Source organism: Montipora capricornis, chromosome 10 (assembly GCF_036669925.1).
Source record: "Montipora capricornis isolate CH-2021 chromosome 10, ASM3666992v2, whole genome shotgun sequence".
NCBI lineage: Eukaryota > Metazoa > Cnidaria > Anthozoa > Scleractinia > Acroporidae > Montipora > Montipora capricornis.
Genome location: NC_090892.1, coordinates 58,911,358 through 58,918,595, shown reverse-complemented (window position 1 = coordinate 58,918,595; position 7,238 = coordinate 58,911,358). Strand labels below are relative to the sequence as shown.

Here is a 7,238-nt window from a genome sequence, read left to right as displayed (position 1 = left end):
GCTTGGCTAAATCTATATATTACAATATGTTTGTTAATTAACTAAATACAGTGGAAACGTCCATTAACCGGCCACCCCCTTTTAAGCGGCCAGTAATCAAAGTCCCGAAATAATTGTAGAATACTGTTAATATTGCATATCAAACCTCTATTGAGCTGCCACCTCTATTATTAAAGGCCCCGCGGCCACCTTTTGGTCGTCCCGATGAAAGTTCTCCTATTGCTTTCACCTCTATTAAGCGGCAACCGAGAGTTTAAAACACTTAGTCTGGCTTTGTTTTGAAAATTTGTTGAAGTAAAAGACAGTCCGAGATAGGTGACGACTGATAAAAACATTCAAACACATCTTTATTATGTTTTGCATTAGATGTACAATTCCGCTGTCACTAAGCTACGGTGCTACCGGTTTTAATTTCTACTTAACATAAACATATAGTTACAAGCTCAGTATTGCGTGCGTCAGTCAAATCAAATTAATTGTCCAGTAATAAGCTAGACAATTTGTCCTTGGTCTTCTACAATCCTTCTGTTTCAAGTTTCGATTCCAGCCGTGAAGTAGTATTCACATAGAACTTCCAAGCCGTAGCCGCCACCTTTGTTTAGAGGTTTTCACTTAACAACTGCTTTGCCGTAATTTGTTGCTCTCTTGAGAAATTTAGTAGGATATATTGCCATCAGTTTCGGGACATAATGAGAATAAAGTGACGTTTCTACTAAAGGTTATGCTAATTTCTGACGAACCTCTATTAAGCAGCCAAACCTCCATTAAGCGGCCACTAGCCGTTACTCCGAGGGTGGCCGCTTAATAGAGGTTTTACTGTAACACGACTGACTGTGCCTTAATTAAATACACTGTGTTTAATTAATATATTTGTGTAAGTGTGTGTGTTGGTGGCTGTGGACTATCATCACATCAAGTAAGAAACTAATAAGATTTTTTCTAGTAAGATTGGTTGAATACTGTAATTTAAAAACTCAGACTTTAAACAACCTAGAAAAAATGGAATGGAAGATTTCCTTGAAGGAAGATCGAACAGGATCTTTATTTTACTCGGATATGGTTATTAATTATTATAATAAAGCTTTGATATAACACGCAGTCTGAATGGTTAAAACCGCATGCTTTATGAGACTGGAGATTCACGGCTGACGCCACTCCTAGGATTTGGAAAATAAAGTTTTCTGAAATTTTTAGTCCATCCTAATTTTAGGCAGTCTTAATTTTGCAACAACATCCACCAACTTTTCCGCCATATTGATTTTCGGTTCTCCTGGCTCCACAGATTTGATGCTGGAGTATCAGGCCTCCGATTCCGAAACTGCTTATGAATAATTTTGCGTCATTAGTTGTCCTGACTGGTTTAAGAAACGCGACAGGTCATTCATTAACCACCGGCGTTGGAAGCGGCCACGAAAACTACAATAGCTCGACCTGAAAAACTATTACAGCAATGAAAGCAGCTTTTTTCTGGTTTACTTTGGTGTTTTTAGCGACTCTTAACCTGCTATGGGAAGTTTCGACAAACGATGGTTCCTGTGGGAGTCTTTTTGAAACGCATTTCGGTAAGTAAAGATCTGAATGCCGTCAAATTTATTTTGCTTTATTTGAGAAAATATTTCAAGTTCTCCGTGTTGAATGTCAGTGTGAAATCGAAAAATACGTACAGGAAAGTCCGTCTCGAAAATTAGGTGGCCCTTTCAACTTTGCTCAAATCAAAACTTCAACAATTTAATCCTGTTTGTGAACCAGTCATTTTAAAACATCTTCCATTTTCTCTTACTTTTGTGAGCTCAGTTTTGTTTTTATATGCCGCCTAGATTAAACGTATTTTCTTACTATGATTTATGGCAATTGGGTAAGTAAACATCTGCCGTAAAATTTATTTTGCACTCATGTTGAAAATGAAGTTTAGGTAACAGTTTACCCCAAATGACAACCTCGCGTAGTCGCTGCTTCACGGTCACACGTTTCATAAAAACCTCAATAAAGTATACATTTTCTGAAAGCTTAGGAATTGTAGATTCCGATTATTAGTTGATTTAAGGCAAGAACATTGTATTCACCAAGTTTGAAGGATGTAGTTTGGCTAGAAGACGCTCAGTTAATTTTTTGAATTTTCCACACATTTGTCTGTAAATTTGGCTGGGTAGACAAACGTCTAGAGGCAGTTCGCGGGAAAAAAATTAAATGGAAAATTACAAAAAAATAGCTCAGAGACTTATAGGAAAGCTACATCCTTCAAACTTCGTGAATACAATCTTCTACCTAGTATTTTAACGTTTTGATTCACAAATTGTGTACAATTCAATTTTGGAAGAAGTTATTTGCTATCGGATTCCCATACAAGCACTGTAATTTCTGACCGCTTTGCTACCCGTCAAGATGGCGTCGAAAACCGTGATAAGGCCTATTACAGTGGATTGCACGTTAGACACATTGTTCTCCAGGTCCTGATGTCATGAAGGTCGCATAGATCTAAGGTCTTATTTTGTATAATATTGAAGATTTGAACCCTTAAACGATCCCGGGGAGATGTGACTTGTGGGTAGCTCAGCTGGAAGTATATTTCATGAGATATTATTACCAATTTAAATTGAGAATAGACACTCGTACAAGCCGAATCTATTGTAATAAGAACTCGTTTATAAAAAAGCTTTAGTGTGAAAATGCGGTTACATAGACCTAGTCTTTCACTTATAGCCTCCTGGTTATCCCCGAATAGATTTTTAGTTTCATCTTCAACTCCTCCATGCTGGAGAGGCTTTTTGTTCACGAAGGGAAATATTTCAACACTAACCCTCCACTAGTTTCTAACCCTTTGCTACTGGGCTCTTTCTGCTTCTTGAAACTATTTTTTTTTCCTAGAATGCTTCTGGTTTTTTTTTTTGGTTTAAAATATTTGTTTTGTGTTTTTACTGCAACCGACACATCAAAAATTTGGGAACGCTTTCGACCGCAAATGGAGAAAAAAGAAACAACGAGAACGGTCTAATCGAAACAAGAGAGGATTGATCATACTCTCCTCTTTTCTCTGTGATTAACTAAGCGTTTATTTTTTGTATGTAACTTCCGCCTTGACTTATGGAGAAAAAATGCGACACAACCTTTTTCTCACTGCTTCAGTCTTCCCTGCTCGCTCTTCGAGCTAACCTGCGTTAACGTATCGCTGCTAACTTAAAAATACAAAGCTCGAACTGTCGGCTTTACCAAACGGCATCACATTCAGGTCACGGGTCAGAATCTCCCTGATGCTATTCGAATTTTTCAAATGTCTACAAAAGAAAATTGCTTAACCAGATAAGTGATAAGACCACTTCTCCATTTCGTTTATAAGCCGCACTTCAAAAATGCATTCTTGTTTGGCCATGTTCTGCAAACAGCTGTCGTTTCAGACGAATTTCAATGTCAACTGCAATGTCTGGAATGTAGCAAATGCAAGTCATTTAACGTTCATCCCGCGGAATCTGGTGGCAGTGGACGAATTTGCCAGCTGGAAAATGAAACAAGAGAAACGAAGCCAAGTGATTTTAAGAAGAAGAAATGATCACATTACTATGGCCCAGTAAAGGTTGCATGAAGTTATTGTTTCATTTTAATGCAACATACGGTTGAAGATTGCAAATTACTGACCAGTTATCGAATTCTTTGGTGCATTTCGACCGTCGCCTTTTTCATGAAATTTTTCTCCTTTTAGATTTCCTGTGTTGATGTTTCTACCCATAAAAGCTGGCACCAAAAATGTAAGTGCAACCACGACCAATTGCTAATTACCTTACTCGTTATAAGCCAGCAGTCACTGGATCAATAATTAGTCACTTCGTTGTTATTGCATCATTTTTCTTGCGAGTGTGTGAAGTTAAGATAACTCTTACTGAACAAACTTTATTTCAGCGAAACGAGGAGCTAAATACTAGTCATCCCGCCTTAGTCTGAGTCATCCCGTCTTTTCATGTATGGACATACTAGACGCAGGGAACTCTGAAGGAAACGGGTATTACTGGATTGGCCCAGAAAAGAGTGGAAACCCCTTAAAAGTCTTGTGCTACATGACCACCTATGAAGATGAGATTAAGATGCTCATTTAACTGCCCTTTTAAAGTCACAAAAAGTAAGTGCAACCACGACCTAACCCGTAAGTCGAATGGCCAATCAAGCCTAGTTCCCACTAGCGACGTAACGATCATAACCATAATCATAAGCACGAACATAACGCTGTTATGTCGCTTATGTCTTAGTGGGAACGTCCAGAAACATAATCATAGGCGCCCTTGTGATCAACATAATCATAACCATAAGAAAATCATCGACCATTTTCTTATGATTATGATTATGGCTTTGATTATGACTATGTCGCTTTTCTTTGCAGTGGGAACGCGAAAATCATAATGACATAATGAGAAACATAATGACGCAACGGGGTCATTGTGTTTTGGCCAATTAAAATCTAGGACCAGTATTTGATTTCGGCAATGACAGATCTTTTATTTCTCCCCGACATGACAGTTCGTACTTTGTAGTGCTTTGAGGTGTATAATAAGAGTTACATGAAGAATATACTGAGAACCAGGCACACAATCGGCACACATACATGGAGAGCACGCACACTCAGAATAGGCAATTTTCACGATAGCGTCATTATACTGAAACTACCTGAAGTCAGTTTGTTTTTCTTTTTAATTTGTATTTAAATTTAGTATTGCCAGCGTGGTAAAAGTAACAATAGCTCTAATTAGCATGAGACAAGCAAAACGTGCAGGATTCTGGTACTTGAAATCGATTACACTGCCTCAATCCCATTGCCATATTTGAGGACTTCGTTTCCTATTCCCAGAGGCCAAATCCCATTCCCAGAAAACCAAATCCCATTTTCCTGACTTAAAAATACACCGTTTCTATTTTACCCCTTCAAGACCCTCTCACTTTCAAAGTAAAAACATTACTTCAGTCTCTCTTAAACTCAGACTTCTTCTGTACTTTGAGAGATATTCCAAATAATTAAGCATCAATTATTTCTACCTCATGGGCACTTAAACGTACAAATTGGCCGTCTTTTCCTTACGCGTCTGTCGATGCTCAAACGCACACCTCTTACTTGAGCTGAAGAATTACAAGCTGATGTTTTATTTATGTCATTTTTGACAGATGTTGATGAATGTGAAAGAAAGACGCATAGCTGTGATCAGCATGCCAACGGCACCAACGAATTCGGCGCATATATGTGCAGCTGTGACAGATATGTCGGTCATGGATACAAATGCCGCCAGAGAGTTCTGAAGTCATGTTCCGATGTAAGAAAATATGTTGGCAGTGCGAGTGGAAATTTTGTTATTGATCCAGATGGCGTGGGAGGTCTGGCACCATTTACTGTGTATTGCGACACAACTGACAAGAATGGATTTGGCGTGACAGTCATCAGTCACGACAGTGAAAGAAGAACGCATGTTTAGAGATATGAATCACCTGGTAGTTACTCACGTGACATTCATTACGTTGGAGCGAGTCTGTCTCAGCTGGCGATGCTCACCACAGTCTCCTCACACTGTGAACAATTTATCAAGTACAAATGTTACGATTCGGGTTTGTGGTGGTTCAGCCAACAGAATGGATTTTGGGTGTCACGCGACCCAACAAAGATGTCATACTGGGGTGGAGCGTCACCTGGTAGTGCTAAATGCGCATGCGGGATGACTGGATCATGTGCTTCACGAAGCCAAGTTTGTAATTGTGGTAGCAACGACCTTGTCTGGCGTGAAGACAGCGGTTTTCTCGCTGGCAAGACAAACCTTCCAGTTAAACAACTCAAGTTTGGAGATATTGGAAACGCAGGAGATCAAGGATACCACACACTCGGAAAGTTTAAGTGCTATTGCATGGCATGATAGTTTGAATGATAATGTTGTTTTTGCTATCTATACCTTCAGAGTTTTGCGTTAAAGTCATAAATAGAGGAAATGTGAAAAATGAAAGGCGATAGTTTGAGATTTTAATTTCTTCAATTTGTAGTACACTGGGTACGCGTAGCATGTACGTCAGTAATGCTGTATTGGCTATAATAGAAGCTCGTTTTGTAATGTTTGACACCATGCTATGCTGCTATTTTAAAGAGATTTCAAGTTCCCTATACGATATCCTTATGTGTAATGCACCCATCAATGTTAAGCCGCTGGCGGGAGGCTTTCGATCATTCGTTGAGTTCCGGGGATCGGGACTTTTGACTTTAACCGTTAGAAGAGTGGCGTCTACTGACGCAATCTTGGCTGCTCGCCATCTTGAATCTGACCGAGAAAGACTGAAAAATAGTGGAATTACCCAGAAGTCACTAGAAGCAAACCGATTCTCCGCGATTCCCTCAACGCCATGGACTGAAACTCTAAAGCCTTTTATGAGGCAGTCATCTATATTCACCTTGTGTGCAATGAATTTTGTTTCCAAGCAAGCTTATATAATACTAAAAACGAGACCGAAATACTGAATTTCATTTTTATCGGCTCACTACTTGTCACATCATAAGTCCTCTTACGGGGCTTTTTTGAATATTGCTCTCTTTTATATGAACTTTAATATTTTATTTCCGTTGTTCCCTGTTTACAATTTAAGTAATTAACATGTCGTATTCTTTTTCCTTCACAAAGTAAGTGTTTCTATTTTTAGGCAGTCCTTTAGGGCATAGTTTAAAGTTTAAAAGCAGAAACCTTTTAGAAACCGAGCTTTTAGTTGTAATATTTGCTGTCTTAGTGATTAAATATAGATAATGGCCATGAGCTATAAAAGGATGGCAATTAAGATAAACAAAATTAGCATAACAGTTCATGAAAAGAAACCAGAATTTCCCTGTTGTTCTGTCTTGTTTAGTAGTATCAGTTGAGACAGTCCTCGAAATTTTAAAGTCATTGCTTTGTTGCCTTTTAAAAAATAAAATGTATAATTTCTGTCCCTATTTCTGCTGATCTCTTTTTTACCTATGCATTTTTGGGAGGAAGATGGGGCTGGGGAATTTGCACTCTTTTGACCAACAATAATGCCCCTGGGGTGAGGAATTTGCACTTTTTTGACCCAGGATGACTTCCCTGGGGCCGGGCATTTGAACAGAAAAACTGATCTGAGTTCAAATCCCCCGCCTATGCCCGGCCTTCCCCCAGCAACTTAACATTGATAGGTGCATAAGAGAACATGATGTAATCGTTGTGATAGATAGTACCGTGCCAGGTGTCTGACCATCCATTGATTTGTAAGGCTGC

General features: G+C 38.9%; 1 pseudogene; it reads left to right on the top strand.

The window, feature by feature from the left end:
• Nucleotides 1–1,431: 1,431 nt before the first annotated feature.
• LOC138021722 (contactin-associated protein-like 2) lies at nucleotides 1,432–6,925 on the top strand (annotated as a pseudogene).
• The last annotated feature ends 313 nt before the right edge of the window (nucleotides 6,926–7,238 follow it).